Genomic DNA, 22,381 nt, shown 5'->3' with positions numbered 1-22,381 from the left:
GGCACTATTTTGTAGTTTTAATTGCTAAAGTCATATTTTTAACTGTGTATTGTGCATTTTTGTTGTATTTGGTCTTGTTTATTGAGATAAAAATTTACTATTTTTCTAAACATGTGTGGTGTCCATTTTGTAGTGTTTCACTGTTTTACTGTGGATGTTGGTACAAATACTTTACACATTGCTTCTGGGTTAAGCCTTTCTGTTTGTACCAAGCTACCAAGAGGATGAGCGGGGCTGAACCATGTGTGTTTCTCCCTTGCCCTGACTAGAGTGAGGGTCCTTGCTTGGACAGGGGGTAACCTGACTACCAACCAAAGACCTTTTCTGTGGTGAGCGCTACTTCTGATCAGTGAAAATCATTGTGAGCTACTGAAGGCCAAGGCACTCGCACAGTGTTACTAGACACTCCCTGTTCAACTCACTGACTAAGTCTAATGTCCATACAGCCAGAAACTATGGCTGTATGAACAAAATACTATTAGACTAGGGGTGCTATGACAGGCGTGACATGTGCCAGTTAGAGTGTGGTCTTGTGTGTTTGATTGGGATATATGTGAATAGGTGAAAGAGGGCCTGTGTGTACTTGTGGCACAGAACCATACCTTTCCCCATATGTGGAACTATTATATGTATAACACAAACATACAGCCATTTTTGTAATGGGAAAATCTTAAAATGCGTAATAATGTTCTGAAAAAATATTCATAATACGGAACATTTTTCCACACTTGCATCCAGTGGCCTGTAGACATGGGGCCACATTTATAACAGAAAACTAGTCATTTATTTAAATGCAAGGAATTTAGAGTGAAGAAGCATGCTTCACAAAATATTAAGACATAATTATCTCAATATTTCATATAAATATTGGTTTTCACTTTAAATATCTCGGAGTTACAAAAAAATGACTGTACTTTTTAGCTGTGAATATAGCACAGTATCTACTGGCCACTGGGAGCAAGAGGCCTTCTGTTTGTAAATGTGACACTTTGAAATGGGACAAAATTAAAATGAAAAGTTAACTGAATCACCTCTGTGCCCTCAGTTCATAAACCTGACTGCAACACTGCTCATGTTCAGGCCCTGCTATCTGCACCCTGAAAATAATACTGTAAAATAAACACAAACTTCGCTTAACGTTAAAAATGAAATGTGACCCTGTCCTTATTTAAAAATTAACGTAAGGGTGTCTGAAGGTGTCTTTGAGCTACTGGTAGCTTGTGACTGGTTGGAGACACCTGGTCTAGAGAAGAATGGACTGCAGTCATTGATGTGTGTCATTGGGTGAAGGTAAAATCATGAGGGGTGGAAGGTGTTCTAAAAAGGTTCCATGGACCTTTCCGGGTCAAGGAGGTACACCAATTCTATGTAGTGTTGGAGAATGGAGAGAGGTGGAATCGAAGGAGAGTTGCCCTATATAATAAAGCAGATTGTGCAAGTGAGGCTGAATAAAGTGATAGCTGTAGTAGCTACATGTTGGTTTTTTAACACATTTTATTGGCTTTCATAAAGACATGTTCCATACTCACATTACCCTTATATTAATTTGGGCACTTATGCGTAGATATGCAAACTTTTAATCCACTTTTAAGTCAAGCAGAAGACAATAAGCATCATGAAAACCAATAAACAAAAAATAGTAACACCCTTCTGTCAGAACTACAGAAAAGAAATGAACAATCTCCCATCCCTCGTCCCAACAGTTGCGTTAATCAGGGCCTTACATTGATGTTGCAGATCCTTTATCATGTCCTCTGGGTGAAATCTATATCATGCCCACTAACTCATGTGGTCGGGTTCATTGGAGAAGTGTGGGGCACCAAGTGGTTTCGCATATAGTGAAGGAAAGGGGGCTAAGCCATCCCCTAGACCAGCAGTGTTCTCCTATGACTCTTTCCTCCAGTCCAAGTTGAAGGGCTGAAAGTCCGCTACCAGAGCTTCCCATGCCCGGGCCATATCCACGCTGCCTATCCCTCTCTGAGCTTCCTATATCAGCACTCTGCTCTTACATGCCACCCACTTCTCCAATTCTTTACGCCATTTCAGGATCCAGGGTCCCCCAGAGGATTTCCAGTTTCTTGTAATTTTCATCTTCGCCTGGAGAAACACCAGATCCTGAAATCTGCTAGTGGCTTTAGTTTTGGAGGAGTGGTGGAACCAGCTCAAGAGGCAATGACCCAGTGTACATGGAACTTCTTTGCCAAAAACAGCCCCAAGTAACTTTGTAACCTCTTCCCAATAGGGGCGCAGCTGGGGGTCAGACCACATCATAAGGACAAACTAGACCCAACTTCACCACATCTTGGTCAGGACGCATCCACTACCTGAAACTATCACTGAATGCACACTGGGGTCAAAAACACCCTATGCAAGATATAGAAATTGATCAATTTAAAATGTGCATTTCTAGATACTTGATGCACCCTGTCCAAAATGGTGCCCCCGGCAGCATCCAAAATCGGTACCCCTAAGTCTCCCTCCCAGCTATTCCTCAGCTTCTGTAATGAGCGCTGTAGGTCCTCCCTGACTGCCCGGTATAAACATGTGATGACCTTGACAGTGCCAGAGCAAAGAACTATGTAGTGACAATTTTTGTAGTAGCTACATGTTGCTGGATGATAATGAGGTTCCAGGAAGGAACAGTGGAAGTGCCCAAAGGGGAAGAGGAATAAGAACGACTATTGCCAGTGGTGACTGCGAGGGTTATAAGTGGTGGTATGCAAATGGGAGCACAGCAAGTGCCAAGGAGAGCTAATAGGTTTAGGTCTCCTGAATACTAGAAGGATTATGTTAGATGAATCTGTAAAAAAAAGGGAATAACATATATAAAGTATGTGTTAAAGATATATTTTTGTATTCTAGGTATACTAATTCATGTTCTGTATTTTAGGCATATTATTGGTCTACTCTTTCTTTTAGTATCTCTATAAGGGAAGGGGATGTGTTATATTCTGTATTGTAAAATGCTAAGTATGTCATGTTACATTGATGGTGCCATGCTGAGCGCGGGGATTCTCATCTAGGCAGTGGGTGCTGGCTAGAGAAGGGAGACCATGTCAAGGTTGTTTTCTATTAATAAACTTCTTTCAAAGCACCTACCCTGTGTGTTCTTCACACAACCTTGCCTCTGGGTTGGGTGGTCACCTCGGAGAAGTGAAGATTGTGGGTATCGCGAATGAAAGTTCCACAGTGATGTTATAGAGCTTTAGTTAGCTCTAAAACCCTTTCTTCCATCTATTAGGAAGGAGGACTTTGTAGGTCATCACAGACAACACAATTATCATATGATACTGCAACATACAGGGTGGCCTGGGGTGATGGGCCTTGTGCCAGGAGGCACTGTGCCTCCGAACATGTCTAGACCATCATCTTTGCCCAGTAGGGTGTGCCCTGGATGGATCTTTTCGCCACTGCTGAGAATGACGGTCAATAGTTACTGAGCATGGGAGTTTCCACCAAGAGGATCTCTGGGGGATGCATTCTATCTTCAGTGGACGCACATCTAATGCGCTTTTCTACCACTACATCTCCTGCCTCGAGTTTTGAAGATCAAGACTGATGAAACTCAAATCATCTTGATAGCTCGATTGGGCCAAGGGAGTATTGTACCCTGATATGTTGAGCTGCAGAATGTGCCCTACCATCAGTCTACATCTTCAGTAGGACCTCTCATCTCAGCAGCAAGATGGGGTCCTGAACTCTAATTTCCACAACTCACACCTCCATGTGTGGAGATTGAACATTGACAAATGAGTGGTTTCAGCCTCCCTACTGAAGTAGTGGATGCAATTCTCACAGCTAGAAACACTTCCACCACATCTGTTTGGGTAATTGGGAGAAATTTGTAGCCTGGTGTGTGGACTGTCAGCTTCATCTTCTACCAGCCAAGTTATTGAACAGTTAAAGATTATACATCATCTGTCACAACATTTTTGTGTTTGCTGGATTAACCTTCATAATTCAAGCTACCAGTTGTGACGCAATTTTTCAAAGGGCTGACATATAGGCTCCCACTGACACCTTTCATTATGCCGCAACGAGGCCTTAACTTGGTCTTTACATTCCGCTAAGTGGCTGGCATTCTAACTAATGCACAATTTTTTCTTATAATTGCTCACCATGAAGGTGGTGTTTATTTATTGTGATTACTTCAGTGCTACATCAGTGAGCTGTGGGCACTTTCAATGCAATCCTTGAACACCACCTTTTCTCTTACAAGCTGATGCTGAGGTCTCATACTTCTTTTCTGCCAAAGATGTAGCACCCTTCCACATGGGTCAGTATATCACATACCTGTCTTCTCTCTGCCAAATCAGTCTAAGGATGAGGAGAGGGCGCTCTGGCTACATTCGACAAGAGTGCAAATTTTTTACTTTGCGAGCACAAAGGACTACCAGGTTGACAACCAACGTTTCATAGGCTTTGCTAGTGCTATGAAGGGGAAGGCTATACAGAAGCAAACACTGTCCAGGTGAATCGTCTGTGCATAAAGACATGCTATGTCATGGCCAAAAAGAAGGTCCCCGAGGGCCTGCAGGCTTATTGCTCTAGAGCAAAGACTGCTTTGACAGCATTGGTGAAGAGTGTTCATGTACTAGACATCTGCCCGGAGGTTACATGGACATCCGTGCATTAGGCATAAAGCACTACTGCCCGATAGAGAGGGACATTTTGTATGTGCAGCCTTCTTGGTGAGAGTTCACTTCTCAGACCCTCCAAGTCTTAAAGGTGAGTTATGTGTAGTTAGAATTCATAAACAGAAAAGTTGCATAGATTTGGTAAACTTCTTTCAGGTGGAGATCCTAACTGCAGATTACTCACCACCCTCCCACCTCCGAGTTCTGTGGTGTGGGCTTCGGTAACTGCTTTAGATCCAGCACACTGTTTTTTCAATCTGTCACAGCTGTTCAGACATCTGATATTCAAGATAAACTGACATCAGCATGCACGACGATTATGGGAAGCCATTAACGTAAAAATTCAAAAATCCACACAGGACACCCCCGTAATGCTTAGCATACATCAAAATGAATATGACACATATATGAATGAATGTAATATGTGTCAAAATAAATATGATACCTGGCAGAATGAATCTGACGTGATTAATCTGATGAATCTGACTTAAACATACATGGAACATGGCAGAGTAAATATGCTACTTAGTGATTAATATGAATAACACACACTCTGGATTAAATAAGAGATATAGTTAAATATGGATGAGTCATACTGAAATGAATATGGCCCTCGCTGTAAACAATATAGCAAGCTCTGAAATTAATACAATATGCATCAAAAGGATGGGACATTTCTTGAAATGGCAGACATATACCAAGAAGAAAATAAGTTGAAATGAATATGATGGAAATAAATGAATATCAGTTACAGCAGTGAATATATTACGTTCTGATAAGAATATATTGTATACTGAAACTAGTATCACATACCTTGAAATTAACATTACACATGTTGCAATGACTATGAATTGCAATGAAATGAATATTACCGAGATTGGAATGAATATGAAATATACAGAAGTTAATATGTGATGATTTAAAACAAATGTGACTTCTGTCGAAATAAATATAAGCCTCATTGAAATGAATTTGACGTACCACTTAATAAAGCGCATGACAATTGCTTGAAAAAAATAGATCCAATCTGGTGTCTGGGCATACTAAAAAGCTGAAGAATCTGAGTTTATATACAGTATCCAACAGCAAAAGTGTTAGCAAAGTGAACTTTTTCTTTTGTTTGAAAAAGCAAATAAAATGCTCAAAATAGCAAACAAATTATATGAATTCTAACATCTCAGTAGCTGATCAAACACATTTATAAACAACTGTAGATCAATTAACATTACCTCAATTCCATCTAACTGTCACTTAGTTAATTAAATCAGAACAGCAAAAACATTTACATGTAACCATAGGCAAGACTATTAGGTTAGATTAATACAGCTAAAATAGCAATTAATTAATCACCCAGATCAAAATGCGTGGCTGTGGAAGATAAATATCCTTTATGTGGGAATAAACCACAGATAGTGGACGTGAGGTATTAAATAATAGCGGGAGCCTTAATCGGAATTTAAACCACGTTTTGAGGTGTGATTCCATTCGCCTGATAATTAATTCTCGGTTACTACATCTTGGGTGAAGGTTTTGATAAAAAAAAATACCTGCAAATCTAAGTGACCTAAAACCAGAAATATGATGCTCCCTAAAATGTTGTGCTACTACGTATCTGTCAACATTTCTTTATGGACCAAACGTTATTCAGAAATATGTTGCCATAGTTGTCTGATGGTATTCCTTAGGTATAGGAGGCCACACTGATACTGTAAAGTGTATATGACAATTGTACTTCTACAATTTAGGAGGTTTTTAATAAAATGTTGCTTTGATTAATCAAGTGTGATTGATTGACAGTTATTGAAGACTAGTTCACGTAGATTGCAGTCTGCATATTTTTAGAACCCTGTTGTGAACAACAAGGTCTGTGAGCTTCTATTTTTCAAAGGAGTACGAATGATCCCAGGAAGTCTATCTCATCGATGCAGATCTTCAGATTTATGATACGGCATCTGTTGATATGAAGGCAAAATGTTTTTTATAATAAGTACTGCCTATAGTAAACATACATTTTAATCTTTCTTAGTTGATAACAACTCTGAGGGGAATATCAAAGTAAAAGATATTGGTCTTGAATTTTAGGAAATGTGTTGTTTTGGGCAAGCTATTCTTGTCTTTCTTTAGAATCAGCTTTCTTACGAGTCTCAAGTGAGACCGCATCATAATAGCCTTTCTCTGTAAATCTCTTACAAACAGGTAATCATCCTGTTAAGGGCAACTATGTTTGACACATGTATCTTCTACATAAGGGATTGTTTTACCTGCCTGTTATTAACTCTCTGCTTCTCAAATTTTGTTAGAGGCATTTTTCTGTAGAAAGAAAGAATTAATCAATTTTTCATTGTATGTAGAGATTTTGGACTGAGGAACTCAATACCCTCTTATTGGATCTGCTAGTAAATTGCAGAACTCATGGATTGTGTTAAAAATGTTAATATGATCCACTAGTGTATCCTGTGGGCCACTTGAAGCTTTGATCAGGTCATCTAAATATCTGATCCAGACTTCAATAATGCTGAGCAGCACAACCATTGTTTGCAGGAAGTCAAAGGGCAAGATAGGGATTTATACAGGTCTTTACAGGGACATTGCATGAACAACTCCACAGCACAAAGACTACATGCACAAACTCAAGGTGCGCTCCGTGCCATTAGCATATTTTTGGATTATCCATGTCAGGACCAGGGACACAGATGCTCATTGGGCACCTTTATAACACGGCTTGTGGGGCTACAGCAAGGCCTGGCACTGTGGTAAATTGCAAATGTAGTCCAGTATGTTAAATTGCATTGCAGCTGACTAGTACTGATGTTCATCAAGGCCTGGTGCATTGCTGGTCTGTTGACATCCAGTCCTGCATGGCCTGCGGCATTTAATCGTTTTGGTTATTTGGTTCAACACAGTCTGCAACTTTGCATCTAAGTGGTGCTCTTTTTCACCAGAGTGTGGGCCACTGCAGCCCTTTTTTGTGGACTCTTACAGTAGACTATAGGGGAATGAACTTCAGGCCATTGTACTAGGAAGCTAGTCCTCAAAGCAGATACCTGCCCATAAATAACTGTGTTACTCTTGGTATGAAGGATTAGTGTTAACAAAAAATGCATATTTTCGGATTTCCTTCAAGTCTGAAACAAGTTGACTCTGTGTCTTGTCTGCATTGATACGGAAGGACAACAGCGAGAAATTAAATTCTTAGAGATAATCCTGCAATATTACATTTGTCCTAGTACTCGGGACTATGGCATTTAACACTCAAGTCATCATCAAAATACTATAAGGGAGTCGATAGTGCAAATGATGCATGCTGGGTCAACAGCAAAGGATGTTGTTAACACTTGTTGAATTGAAAAAAATGTTGTACGATTTGCACAAATGAGTATGTGAGAATCATGTAGATGCCAAGGAATATGCCATGCCAGCTTCTGGGGGCCCATCATTAGACTGAAAAAACAAAGTTGAACGAAAGGTCATACACACAAAGGATCTGGCAAGTGTGGAAGGAATTGGTGGCATAGACTCCAGCCAGATAGTTAGTCCGAATGGCGGTCTTCAGCACAAATAAGATAGAAATGATACAGGATGCAAAAGACATTCTAGAAATGACCAAGGATGATGGGAACACAACACAAACTACCAATGAGGATGCCACAATGGTCATCACAGGGATGCCATGCAGAACGTTACAACACCCCACCCACTTAGATGCAAATATTTGAACTTGTAGACATAAAGGACACAGCACATAACCGCAGAGTAATTTAAGTAGCCTTGAATAACAAAGTATGCAATTTCCCCAGTGTATTTTTTGTGAGTGTTGCACCTCATAGTGTTTTTGTCGGTATTCATCTAACAGGCAAACCGAGAGAAAAGCAGCATCAGAAGTCCCCCCACCTTCGTCCTGTATGATGATAAATTACCCACAATATGTCATTCATGCTTGGGTGGCACCTATAACACTGAACATAGGTTGCATTGTTCTCCTAGAGGGGAGGTGCGTCTGCAAAGCACGATAGAAGCACAAGCAATTGTGGTCTCTTAGAACCTGCTTGAAGACCTTGTTGCATTTAGCGATGAGGTGAAGGTGCTTCCTCAAAAATGTTTTATAGCACATCCCTCACACGCAAAATGTGAATGTACAATGACAGGGACATTTAGGATTTTTGATTTTCCTAAGAGTCGGAATTACTAAACGAGTATCTGTCACTTTAATTTTGTTGTGACATATGTTGTGATGCAAGACACACGATTTCAACAGATCTTAACACAAAAAGGAGTATGTCCTGTGACGTTATTTTGTATTGTTAAATATGTTGTGAAAAGTAAGCTGTAAACTGTCGCATTCAAGTGTCCTGTGGTTAATAATGATCAAAATACCTAAAACTTACATACGATAGCACTTTGTTCAGTTCACAAAAAGTGCTTCATCAAATAAATGAAAAGAACATATTCCATTTCATTTTTGCATGGCAAATTAGCTGGGGCCTTCATATTTCTTTTTACTTTTGGTTCGCAGTCTTTCAAAACATCTCTCTCTCTCTTCCGATACTCAAATGCTGATTTAATGTTGTTAGAACTGTGGAGTTTTCTCAATTTTTCTCATATAAGTATGATTATTTATGCCAAAGACGGAGTTGGTGCGCATAACGGGTATATTGACTGTCTTACTCGACTTTTTGGTTGTAGAATTGTTAGATACCACTTTATCGGCTCAAACCTGGATTTAACCTTTTTTGTGTGACGATTCTGATAACAGCTATCCCCAATTTATTAGCGTGTTTGCATGGACGTCAGGGGTGGAGGAAGTGACATCACATGGTCTTTCACCTTAATGACATTAAAGGAAGTGACATAATTTGACCTCCTGTCCTGAATCTTCCAAAAACATCACGTCACTGGATCTTAAACCTCATGAAATTACAATAAGTGATATCCCTGAAATTCCATAATAACTGGATGATTACTATAACAACACAAAGTAGTTCTGTCTATTTTATATACCACCTAAATTAGTACGTAGTAATAGTAATAGTAATAAACAACAACTGCGCCAGCACTATCGCCCCGCTCAATAAACCCTCCAACAGAGGCGCCAACAAGAGAGCCAGCTGGTTCACCTTGGACCTTCGAACCTCCAAGCAAACCTGCCGGAAACTGGAGAGAAAGTGGCTCCTTGACCGGACACTGCACAACCATGCTGCCTTCAAGAACGCCATCCGCAAACACCATCACCTCATCAGGTCTGCCAAGAGAACCTCCTTCAAATACCGCCTTAACAAAAACGCACACAACAGCAAGGACCTCTTCAACATCGTGAAGGAACTCTCCAACCCCAGCACAAACGACATCCCACCATCACAAAACCTGTGCAACTCCCTCGCCAACTTCTTCCACCACAAGATCACAGACATCCACGACAGCTTCAACAGCCAGACCACCCCGCCAACCATCGACTCCTCAGACTCTCCTTCCACCCTCAACTACGACCCCCTGCTCATCTGGGCCAACGTGAACGAAGACGACACAATCAAAACCATGAGCACTATCCACTCTGGATCTCTGTCAGACCCATGTCCGCATCACATCTGTTACAAAGCAAGCACCACCATCACACCCCACCTCCACAAAGTCATCAACATCTCCTTCGAGACCGCGACCTACCCCGGGAGCTGGAAGCATGCTGAGATCAATCCCCTACTCAAGAAACCCATGGCGGACCCGAGAGACCTTAAGAATTTCCACCCCATCTCCCTGCTTCCATTCCCGGCCAAGGTCATCGAGAAGATCATCAACAGACAACTGACCCACTACCTCAAAGAAAACAACATCCTGGACCCATCCCAGTCAGGGTTCCGCAGCAATCACAGTACCGAAACTGCCCTCATCACTGCCACTGACGACATCAGGGTCATGCTCAACAGTGGCGAAACCGCGGCCCTCATCCTCCTGGACCTCTCTGCCACCTTCGACATCGTCTGCCACCGCACCCTACGCACACGCCTCCACAAGGCAGGGATCCAGGACAAAGCGTTGGAGTGGACCACCTCCTTCCTCTCCGGCAGAACTCAGACCATCCGCCTCCTCCCTTTCTGACCCGGAGCCTCCAAGATCATCTGCGGTGTCCCCCAAGGATAATCCCTCAGCCCTACACTATTCAACGTCTACATGGCCCGCTCGCCCACGTCCCCCGGCTACACAACCTCAACATCATCTCCTACGACACCCAAGTGATCCTCTCCCTCACCAAGGACCCCCTCACCGTTAAATCCAACCTCCACGAAGGAATGAAGGCCGTCAAATGAATGAGAAACAGCAAACTGAAGTTGAATTCAGATAAGACGTAGGTCCTCATCCTCAGCGCCAACCCCTCAGCCTGGGACGACTCCGGGTGGCCGACCGATCTGAGAGCAGCCCCAACACCCACCAACCATGCATGAAACCTGGGCGTCATCCTCGACTCAACACTCTCCGTGACCAAGCAAGTCAGCTCCATCACCTCATCCTGCTTCAACACCCTCGCATGCTCCGCAAGATCTACAGATTGATCCCCACAGATACAAGAAGAACAGTCACCCAGACCCTCTCCAGCAGCAAACTTGACTACGAAAAAGCCCTCTACGCAGGAGCCCCGGCCAAACTCCTCAAACGACTGCAACGCATACAAAACACCTCCACGCGCCTGATCCTCGATGCCCCCCACTACAGCCATATCACTCCCCATCTGAGAGACCTACACTTGCTCACCGTCAACAAAAGGATAACCTTCAAGCTCCTCACCCATGCACACAAGGCGCTCCACAACACCGGTCCAGCCTACCTCAACAGATGACTCACCTTCTACACCCCATCGCGCCAACTCTGCTCAACCAACCTCTCTCTCGCCACTGTCCCCCGCATCCGAAGAACGACCACCGGAGGCAGATCCTTCTCCCACCTCGCTGCCAAGCCCTGGAACACCCTTCCTTTGCCCCTACGACAGACAGAAGACCTGCTGACCTTCAGGAAACGCCTCAAAACCTGGCTATTTGAGCAGTGGCAGCACCCCACCTCCCCTCAGCGCCTTGAGACCCTTACAGGTTGGTAGTGCGCTCCACAAATACATTGATTGATTGATTGATTAGTATGCTGACATGACCTCTGAAAGTGCTGAGGGTGTAATAATTGCCTTGAATTGAATGGTAGCTACTAAACAAAGCCAGTAAGCCAGATCTCTTCTTGATGAGATTGGCCAGGTTCTCCCCCAATGCCCCCCTAAACCCAACCCCCCTAGAGAACCTGAGAAAATAAAAAAATGGAGTCAAATAGTGCATTTTTAAAACATAAAATTGTATTGATTTTATAAGTTAAACCAGTGAACCATACAGCGCAAGCAGTAAAGTACAGCACCAGGAATAAGCACACATTGCATGATTGCATACAAATTATTTCAGCCTGTAGTAGTCCCACCATTTGCTTCAGATTTTCTTGTGGAGACATCCTCCTGCCACATAAATTGGTTCCTCCAGTTTCGCAAACCAGTCCATCGCTCTAAGCCATTAGTAGGGGCGGGATAACAGTGTTCCAAGCCTGGTCAATGTCCATTTTGGTGATCAGAGTACCCAGCTCAACCAATGACTGCTCCCCCCAAGTCTTCAAGAAGTCCGAAAGTTGCAAAAGGTAGTGAGGGGTTGAATATGAGAGAGGGAGAGAAAGATGGCAAAACAATACTTCACAATCACTGGCAATGACCAGACTACATGGACCAAGTCTGCTCTCGCAGCGCGTTGAGAGCAAGCAGGGGAATGGTGCCAGTGTGCCTTCCACAGCAGTAATGGTATCAGATAAGTCATGTGCAAGAATTATAGTTGAATCAGCCAGAGTCTTGAGAATATCAGTAATTCCTGTGGTGCCATTAGGACCTCCCTTCACTTGTTATCATCCTTAGGGCCCACTCATAACTCCCATCTGGCCCTCCATGGGGTGCGGAGGTTTGGTGAATTACTGACCAAAGATTTGTAAATGCTGGACATGTCTCTTTTTCACAGGGGCTCAATGAATAATCTGGCCTCCAATGGGTTGAATTCAGGATTCCACAAGGGAGTCCCCATAGGACATCAGAGTGAGATGGAGTTGTAGTACCTTGTAAAATTGAGAATGCTAAAGACTGAATTCTGCCTGCAGCTCCTGAAATTACCTCGCTTGGGACCCCTTCTACATGCCTCAGCCTGGAAATGCCATTTAATCCCATTTACCAATTTCCTCAAATTGGGCAACCTGCCCAAGCCAACAGCCTTTCCAGTACGGAGTGTCAAGGGTAATATTTCTGTCCCATCCAATTCAGCACGGGCCGACCTCCAAACCATCAACACTACTCTAGAGTGCTCAGGAAGGGAGCAAGGGACTGGGGCCTCATATACCATGCCCATTATGGTGTCATAGCTACTTTGGTCCAAAAGGCTAAGGGGGTGATTCCAACTCTGGCGGGCGGCAGTAGCCGCCCGCCAGGCGGAAACCGCCATTTGGCCGCCATGCGGCCAAAATAGCGCTGCCCCCATTCCAACATTCCAGCTGGGCCGGCGGGCGCTAACCATGTTAGCACCCGTTAGTTGCAGTTGCATTTGCACCCGTTGCGCTTTTCACTGTCTGCTAGGCAGAAACAGGCTGGCGGTACGGGGGTCAGAATCCCCAGGGCAGCTCTGCTTGCAGCGCTGCCCTGGCAGATTCGCACAGCCGGGGCAAAAACTGCGGAGAACCTCTGGCCCCGGCGGGGCGACCGCAGCTTTACCGCCGCGGTCGGAATGGCATGGGAAGCACCGCCTGCCTGTTGGCGGTGCTTCTGTCATTCTTGACCCTGGCGGTCTAAGACCGCCAGGGTCAGAATGACCCCCTAAGTCTACTCAACCTCCATGGTTCCAGTCATTCATGACACACATTAAGAGGTCTAGTAATACATCTGCACATCTGCTGCCTCTATTACCCCATCATAGGTGGATTGAATACGAGGGAACTGGTGCCCTCCCAAAGGACCGTACACTAACCTGAACCTTTGCATACCACTGCTGTAGAATTGCATGCTGGACGTTTTGGAGACTGTAAAGAAATATCGACAGAATCATCATCTGGAATAGTGCCACCCTTTCTAGAATACTAAGTGGCAAAAGGGACCCTTTATCAAGATCCTTCTTAATCTTGAATAACTGAGCAGTAAGGCCAAGAGACCACGAGAGGCCCTGGAATAAGGATATTTGGATTCCTAACTACGGAAAACTCAATCTATGAAAAGGAAACGCAAGCTTGCCAGCCTGTCGCCTCAGCACTCCCAGACAGGTGGGTATAATAGGGACTCGGTCCAGTTGACTAGTAAGCCAGAGGCCTGCCCATATAGGTACAGTATCTGAAAGGGTCACAGTCATAACATCCAGGTGGGACAGAAAGAGCAGTACATCATGTGAGTACAAAGTAAAATGATCCATCAGTCCATTCTCCAACCAAAATCCCCACAAATGCGCATGGCACCGAATCCACATCACCAGGGGCTCCGTTGCCAGGATGAATTGCAGGTGAGATAGTGGACATTCCGGCCTGGTACCTTGCTGGGTGGGGAAAGCAGGGGCAGGACCCTTTTCACATGCACTCGCAGGTATACAGTGCACGTACATATAACAGAAAATGGGGCTGGAATCCTAGCTATGAATCCTAGAGCTGGGAGAGATCCAGTAGGAAGTCCAAATCAAGGTAGTTAAAGGCCTTTTCAAAGTCAATGAGTAGGAATATGCACAGGACGGACGAGTTGGTGCCGGTATGCCAAGGCAGCATGCACCCTCTGGATGTAGTGTCTGGTGCTACCCTGAGGTATAAAACCACACTGGTCTAGGTCGACCAGTGCTGGTAGGACTTCATGGAGCCTGCTGACCAATATCTTGGCATGGAGTATAAGTTTGCTATTAATAAGGGAAATAGGGCAATATGAGGAGCAGGACTCAGGGGGATGCCTTGCTTTGTGCAGAACTAATATTGTGGCTAAGCCCAGTCCCTCTGGAAAGCAGCCTTTCACAGTAGCTCTATTGTCCATAGCCAACAAGGTTGGCAGGAGAGATTTCTGGAATTCCTGTAATAGTCTATTAGGAAATCATCCGGTCCTGGTGTCTTACAGAGTTCACATCTCTAAGGGCTTCCTCTAATTCCTCCTGTGGGATAGGTCGAACCAGGTCCCCCTTCTCCAACGCAGATAAAGTTGGTAAGGGTAAGTCTGTAAACAAAGGCACAGACAACTCGGTGGGCGTGGCCGAGGCGGTCAAGATGTCGGATGTGTGATTGCGAAGCTCCGGCAGGGCCTGCAAAATTCTCCTGCTATTATACCCCTTAGGGGGGCCTGGCGATCCCATCCGCTCCCAGCGGGGGTCCCGACCCGGGTGGGGAGCGGCGGAAAGTGGAGTTGCTGCCTGAGACCGGGCTGACGCGACGATCGAGGAGCTGCCTGAGGCGCACCGTGCGCGGTGCCGGGGCGGCGGCCTGGAGTGAGGCAGAGCGCCCGAAGGGGAAACGGAGTGGATGCCGAGGGCCCGGTCGGTCCCTCGGTTCATGGCGGAGGGCCGCAACGTGTTTGGGGGTGCCTTCGGCCCCAGGCCTCGCTCTGGGATGCTGTGGTGACCTGCCGGCTCCCTTGTGGTCTGGAGTGGGGCACAACGTGCGGCGGGAGCAGTGAGCCGAGACCGCGGACTGTGACGGATACCTGGGCCCTTAGCGGTGGGCTGTGTGTCCTTCCCAGGAGGCCCCAGTGCGGCCGAAAGATCCCGCGGGCCGCGGGGACGAGGGACTACGCCCGAGGTTGGAGAGGCAGAGCAGGTGAGCGGCCCTGAGTGGAGCCCGCACCGGGCCCTCTGAGATCATTGGCCCGGGTGGGAGGACATGAGCACCTGCAAGAGGAATTGAGGGAGGCCACTGGGACAGTGAGGGGCCCTCCACCCCCTGGAGTGAGCGATCCGGACGCCTGCCCTAACCCACTGCACAAGAGAAATGGGCACGGAGACAATTTAGAGAAGACTGCATGAGATGGGTGATCGGAGGCCGAGAAATGTGCTGATGAGAGGACAGGCCCAGGTTGAGGACCACTAGCTGGACCGAGGACCCAGCTGTACCCAGAAGGTACAGAACAGCGGTACGCACACAGAGGGAGCAGGGGACTGGAGACAGACTCACACCAAGAAGTCTGCAGAGACACGAAGGGCACATAAACCGGGCCCCGGACCGCGAGGGAGTGGGGTAGTAGGACCCCCTCGAGTAATAGCGAGGTGGCGGCAGCTGCAGCGAGTACTGTCGGAGGGGGCGGAGGAGATCGAGCCCCGAAACCCATTGTGGAGAGGTCCTGCACTGTTTGGGCGCCCCTGTCACATAGCCGCGATCTACAGATGCCACCCAAAGCCCGGATCAGAGGTAACAGGATGAGCCACAGAACCCCAGATGATTGCGGTGAGGGACACAGCGGAGACCCACGCCACCCAACTGTGCAAGCCACCCTCAATAAAATACTAGGCGCCATTGAAGACACCTAAACAACCCTGCAACATGACATCAATCAAGTGGCGGTAGAAGTTGGCCTCCTGAGAGCAGACCACCAGAAGTTGACAGACAGAGTCTGTGAAACTGAAAACAAAATCTTGGAAATTGTTCCGAAACAGGAGACACTGGAAGCCACGATATCCGACCTGACCGATCAGATCCTGCGCCTGGAGAGGCGGGTTGAAGACGCAGAAGGGAGAAACCGCAGGAACAACGTGAGGGTGGTGGGTCTCCTGGAAGGTACAGAATGGAAGGACATGGTGGGGTTCCTGGAGGACTGGATGCGGACGGTGGTGGCCCCTGGGGGCCTCTCGCCTTTCTTTACCCTGGAGCATGCACACAGAGTCCCCTCGAGACCATTGGAGCCGGGAAGACCACCAAGAGTAGTGCTGGCCAAATTACTGCACTACTGAGACAGAGACACCCTCCTCCAGCATGCCAGAGAGGCTGGGCCCTTCAATGTAGCGAACGGGGAGGTGACATTGATCCCCAACTTCACGCTGGAAGTGCAAAACAAAAGGGCCTCCTTCCTAGCGGTTAAGCGAGCGCTGAGGGAGGAGGGGATCCAGTACTCACTACTCTTCCCGGCCAAACTGAGGATAATAGACAACGACAAAACCATGTTTTTCCTGCAACCCGATGACGTTTGGAAATGGCTGGAGTTCTGAGGACTGGGAGGGGGTCATCAGGGGGGGAGGTGCCCAGACCGTATGGAACCCCCGCAGAGGGTGGAAAAGACCACGGAACAAGCACCGGGCACCGGGAGAGCCAACCAGGGTGCAGAAGGAATTGGCCAAGAAGGCAGCCTTGGAGGCAGTGGCCTCCATCACCAAGGAAACATCACCACGGGACTCTGTGTCCTCGGTGGGGGACTCGGGCTGCTCCCTGCCCACACCCAAAGTGACCCCCCAAACAGCAGACGAACTGGGATAAACAAACTCATGAACAGGCCCGACGGCGTGGAGTACAGAACTGACAGCAAGCCCTGGCGGGCACTGAGCTCACCCCCCCCACAGGTGTCTCGTCCACCCTCTTTCGGATGGCGAGACCTTTATCTAACACAGTGACTAAGTCGCACTTTTGCGCTCTTTCATGGGCCACCTACAGTTTGAGAGATGCCCCGGGGAACGGCAGTTGGGAGTTAAGAGTTTATGTTTTTAAGGTGGTGTCATGTGGGGGGGTTGCGGAAATTTGGGACATGCAAATTGGGGGGTGGTCGGTGGGTCTGACCGGGAGGGGGGCTCAGGACCTATCAAGGACACACTACAATGACAGAATATAACATATTGACATGGAATATTAGAGGAATGGGGTCACCTAACAAAAGACACAGGGTCCTGGCCTACTTAAAAAGGCGGGGCATACACGTGGCTCTACTACAAGAAACTCACCTTGTGACCACTGAGATTGATAAACTAAGTAGAAGGTGGAGGGGGCAGATTTTCGCCACCAAATACTCAGCATTCGCCAGAGAGGCCCTGGTGTGGGTCAGAACTGGGGTCCCATTTGAGTCCACCTCCACGGACATTGACCAGGAGGGCAGGTTTGTGATGGTTAGGGGGAAGCTACATGGGGTACCAATAGCACTGACCAGTGTATATGCCCCTAATCAGGATCAGATCCCCTTTATGCAACGACTATCGGGCCACATCACACGTAGACAAGGGGAGGAATTAACGATTGGAGGGGACTTTAACTGCACAATGGACACTGACCTGGATCGTTTTACCCCCACCGCTGGTGGGTGCCCAGGCACACAAAATAGCTAAGAATCTGAGAGAGTGGGTGGAGGCTTGGGAACTGGTGGACGTCTGGCGCAGTCAGCACCCCCAGGATAGGGATTACTCCTTTTACTCCTACCTACACCGTGTGCATACCAGGATAGACAGGATAGTCTGCTCTGCCACAATTGCGCAAGAGGTAACACACTATATTTGGGGCACACCCTCTCTGACCATAGCCCTCTCATGCTTACCTGGAGAGCGACCAGGGAGAGACCACCAACCCCAATATGGAAGCTGTCCCCGACAGCTCTAGATGACCAGGCGTATAGAAAAATGCTACAATCCCATCTGGTGAACCAGATCGCCATTGACAAAGGTACGGCGTCCTCGCGGCACGTGGAGGGGGAGGCTCTCAAGGTAGCGACCAGGGGTTTCTGTCTAGGTCAAACAATTGGAATCAGGCGCTCACTGAAGCGGGAATTGGTCGAGCTAGAGAAGGTCATACACAAAGGAGAAACAGGGAGGAGTGAAGAGGCAACTGAACGGGAAAGATTCATTGAGGCTAAGAAGACCCACTAACATGTTGAGGAACAGATGAGATGCCATAGTACACAGAGACATTGGGCCTCAGTGCAGGCTGAGGAGGGCAGATCGGGTAGGATGTTGGCCTGGATGGTGAGAACAAGAGGAGGGGAGAAACCCACTGTGGGGGTTAGAGACATGAAGGGGGTACATAGAAGTCAAAGGGGGACAATCAACGATGCCTTCAAAGAATATTACACCTTTCTCTACAGGAGCCCAGAGGCGCTTGACCAAGAAGCGCTTGACACCTACCTGCGCCCAGTGCCCCTAAATAGACTGGACCAGAGCGGGAAGGAGGACTAGGGGGGACCGGTGACCCTGGGGGAGGTACAAGAAGCTATTGCGCAATTAGCAACAGGGAAGACCCCAGGTACGGACGCACTCCCAATGGATTTCTATAAGAAATACTCGACCTTGCTGGCGCCCCAACTGGTGGAACTATACAGAGAGGCATTCCAGAGGGGCCGGTTGCTGGACACGATGAGGGAGGCATTGGTGATCCCTCTTCCCAAGACAAACTCGAATGACGCGTCAGTGACCGATTTTCACCCACTATCAATGCTGAATAATGACTTCAAAATTCTCAGCAAACTTATGGCCAACCGATTGTTACCACGCATATCCAGTCTGATCCATGAGGACCAGAATGGGTTTGTGCCTGCACGCAATACCTCACTAAACCTTAGATGCCTATTCGCCATCCTACATATGCCGCGTGGAGAGAGACCTACTGAGGGGATGCTCCTGGCTATTGACTTCGAGAAAGCTTTTGACTCGGTTGGATGGGATTATTTAAGGGCTGTAATGCGTCAGAGGGAGTTGGGGGAGGAATGGGTGAGATGGGTAGACCTATTATATGAAGCCCCACTGGCTAGAGTTAGGACAGGCAGGATGATATCGGGAACCTACCCCATACATAGGGGTACCAGGCAAGGATGCCCGCTCTCCCCACTATTATTTGCGCTGGCAATAGAGCCACTGGCAGCGCGGCTAAGAATGGAAGGTAAGGGAAGAGGGATAGAGTGAGGACAGGACGAACACATTGTATCCCTCTATGCAGACGATATCCTAATCTATCTAAGAGATGGTAACTCGTGACTGCCGTGGGCACTTGGAAACCTAGAACATTTTGGCAGACTGTCTGGACTGCGCCTTAACAGGAGTAAGGCCTTTGTATTCCCACTGGTGGAGGGTGGATTACGCCCCCAGAACTGCCCGGAAGACATGGTGTGGGCACTGCACACCTTCAAATACTTGGGCATACAGGTGTACCACGAACTCAAGGACCTAAGGGACGGGCACTTAGATCGCTCCGCACCTCTGTGGGATTCTGGAGGTCCCTTAAATTATCCATAATGGCCAGAGTGGCACTGTCCAAGATGGTTATGTTGCTGCGCCTCCTCTACTACTTTAGGAACCTGACGGTATCACTCCCGCGGTCGTGGGTCAGGGAACTGAACAGCCTTCTCAGAGACCTCATATGGGATGGAGGACGTAGGCGTACAGCACTCGCAATTATGTGTAGGTCGACCAGTGAGTGGGGTCTGGGAGTTCCGGACTTTGAGTTTTATTACCTGGCGTGCCAGTTACAGTGGATGCCCAGATGGTGCTCGGGGGAGGGCCGGGTGGACAGGTGTAACAGTGGAGGTGAGATAGGGATAGACCAGATTATAGTGCAAATGATTGGCAGACGAGTGGAGGCGCAGGAGGAGACCATTATGATCAAGTCAGCCCTGGCATGCTGGAAACGATGTATGAGACATTTGGGGGGTGGGTACCCCTATTCTGCGGCCCTACCTCTGGGAGTAATGACTGAGGGCACTAAAGAGGGAGCTCTACTGGGTTCTGGACTGGGGGTATGGGCCAAAGCCGGAGTGGGGAACATTGGGGACCTCTTCAATAACGGGACATTAAGAACTTTCACGGAAATGGTAGAACAAAAAGGGATTCCGCCTGGCACTTTCTGCTACACCATCACCTGTTGCACCACATAAAGACACACTGGGACACAATTAACGCAGAACCCCCGCACAACGAGTCCTACACCTCCTGCTGACATCAGGGACCGACCAACACCTAATATCCGGGTTGTATAAGGCACAGTGCGAAGACCCACTACAGACATTGAGGGAGAGATGGGAAAAGACACTAGGGAAAGACTTAACGGAGGCCAAGTGGAGGAAGACCCTGGCGCATCCACGGGTGGTCTCACGAAACACTAGACTACGATACATACAATACAACTATATACATAGAACATACCTCACCCCGCATAGGTTGAATCTAATCTATGAAGGTGAACCTCGAGGCTGCCCTAGATGCTACAAGGTAGACACGGACCTGGACCACATGGTTTGGCGCTGCACTGGGCTACAACGGGGTTGGAGGGCAGCGCTGACTGATTTGGAGGGTCTGCTGGGTGTTGCTCTGGAGCCGACCCCCTCTATGTGCCTTCTGGGCCTGCATACGGGTACATCACTCAGAAAGGTGGGCAACCGATTCTTAAACCTGGCCTTAGTCTTGTTCAGAAGGCAAATTATATCGGGATGGAAGCTGTCGAGACCTCCACTTGTAGAGGAGTGGAGGCGGGATCTAATTAAGTGGGCGAGGACTGAGTTACAGGTGCTGAGAAGTGAAGAGGCTCAGGGGATACGGACGAAACCCCTGGCCCCCGCATGGGAGGAAATCCTGATCAGATGGGAAGGTAGGGAATGGGAAGAGAGGCCACAGGTAGGAGGACTGGGGACAGACACAGACCGAGAGAAAGGAGAGGAACCGGAATAGGCAAAGCACACCGAGTCATAACACGGAGGGGCACAGCTGTCCGCACCTTTCTCCTGAAGTAATCACAGACAAGGTAAAGGCAGGAGGGGAGAAGACTCAGAGAGTAGTGGGGGACATGGACTCCCTAGGGTAATCAGAAGTATGGAGTCGCCACCTCCCAGCCCCAGGGAACTCCCACACAGATGGGTAGCAATGAGGGACACACCGAGGGCGCTGCCCCCCAGATACCGGATCTTCACCACACCCCATAGCAAAGTAGTGATCACTAGTTGTGCCCCCCATGGCGCACCACCAGTTGATAGTTGGCATAGTTAAGAAGAGCCAGATTGATGCAACATGAAGGAAGATCGTTATTAAACATAATACATGAGCATAAGGAGACACCGAGTATGAAAAACACAGAGAAGAGTTCTTGCAAACACACATACAGGGAACACGTGTGAAATTATAAATACACAGGCTGAACAAGTGAATAGAACGGGGAATACATGATCACCTATGAATGTAACAACATTGATGTAAGCAACTCATGAAAATGTATGAGCGAACCAAGTTGAAAATGTTAATAAACAAAGATTAAAAAAATAAAAAAATTCACAGACAACTCTCTCAGGGGTCTCTCCCCTTTTATGTTGTGGGTTTGGTAATAGTCAGCAAAGGATCACGATGCACAGGTTCACTCTGTCTGCCATTCCGTGGGTTGCAAACCAGTAAAAGATTTTGCTGGATTTGTTGCCCGTTCATAGACCAAGCAAATGGATGCAATCCAGCATTGGCACTCCTCACTGAGGCAGGGCTGGCTGCCTTAATGATACTCACCGGGCGACTCTTGGTTTCTCCTGTGTCCACCTCCTGTTCCAGTCATACAATACGGGCCTTCAACTTTTTATCTTCTGCAGAGACTGTTTTTTCCGTGCTTTGGGGTGGGGTCTTGCATTACCCCGCATGCAGGCCTTCTCGGCTGCCGAAGAAAACCCTGGTAAAGTACACTGACCCCACCTTCAAATTCTAGGAATGCACTCAGTACCTGTGACAAAAGGGGAGTGACTTCCTTATCAGCAGGCACCATGTGTTTAGCAACCAGATTTGATAATACCCCATTCTGGGAGCCCCCTCATG

This window comes from Pleurodeles waltl, chromosome 6, assembly GCF_031143425.1.
Source record: "Pleurodeles waltl isolate 20211129_DDA chromosome 6, aPleWal1.hap1.20221129, whole genome shotgun sequence".
Classification (NCBI taxonomy): domain Eukaryota; kingdom Metazoa; phylum Chordata; class Amphibia; order Caudata; family Salamandridae; genus Pleurodeles; species Pleurodeles waltl.
The sequence above is the reverse complement of the archived record's forward strand: the minus strand, read 5'-3'. Positions refer to the sequence as shown.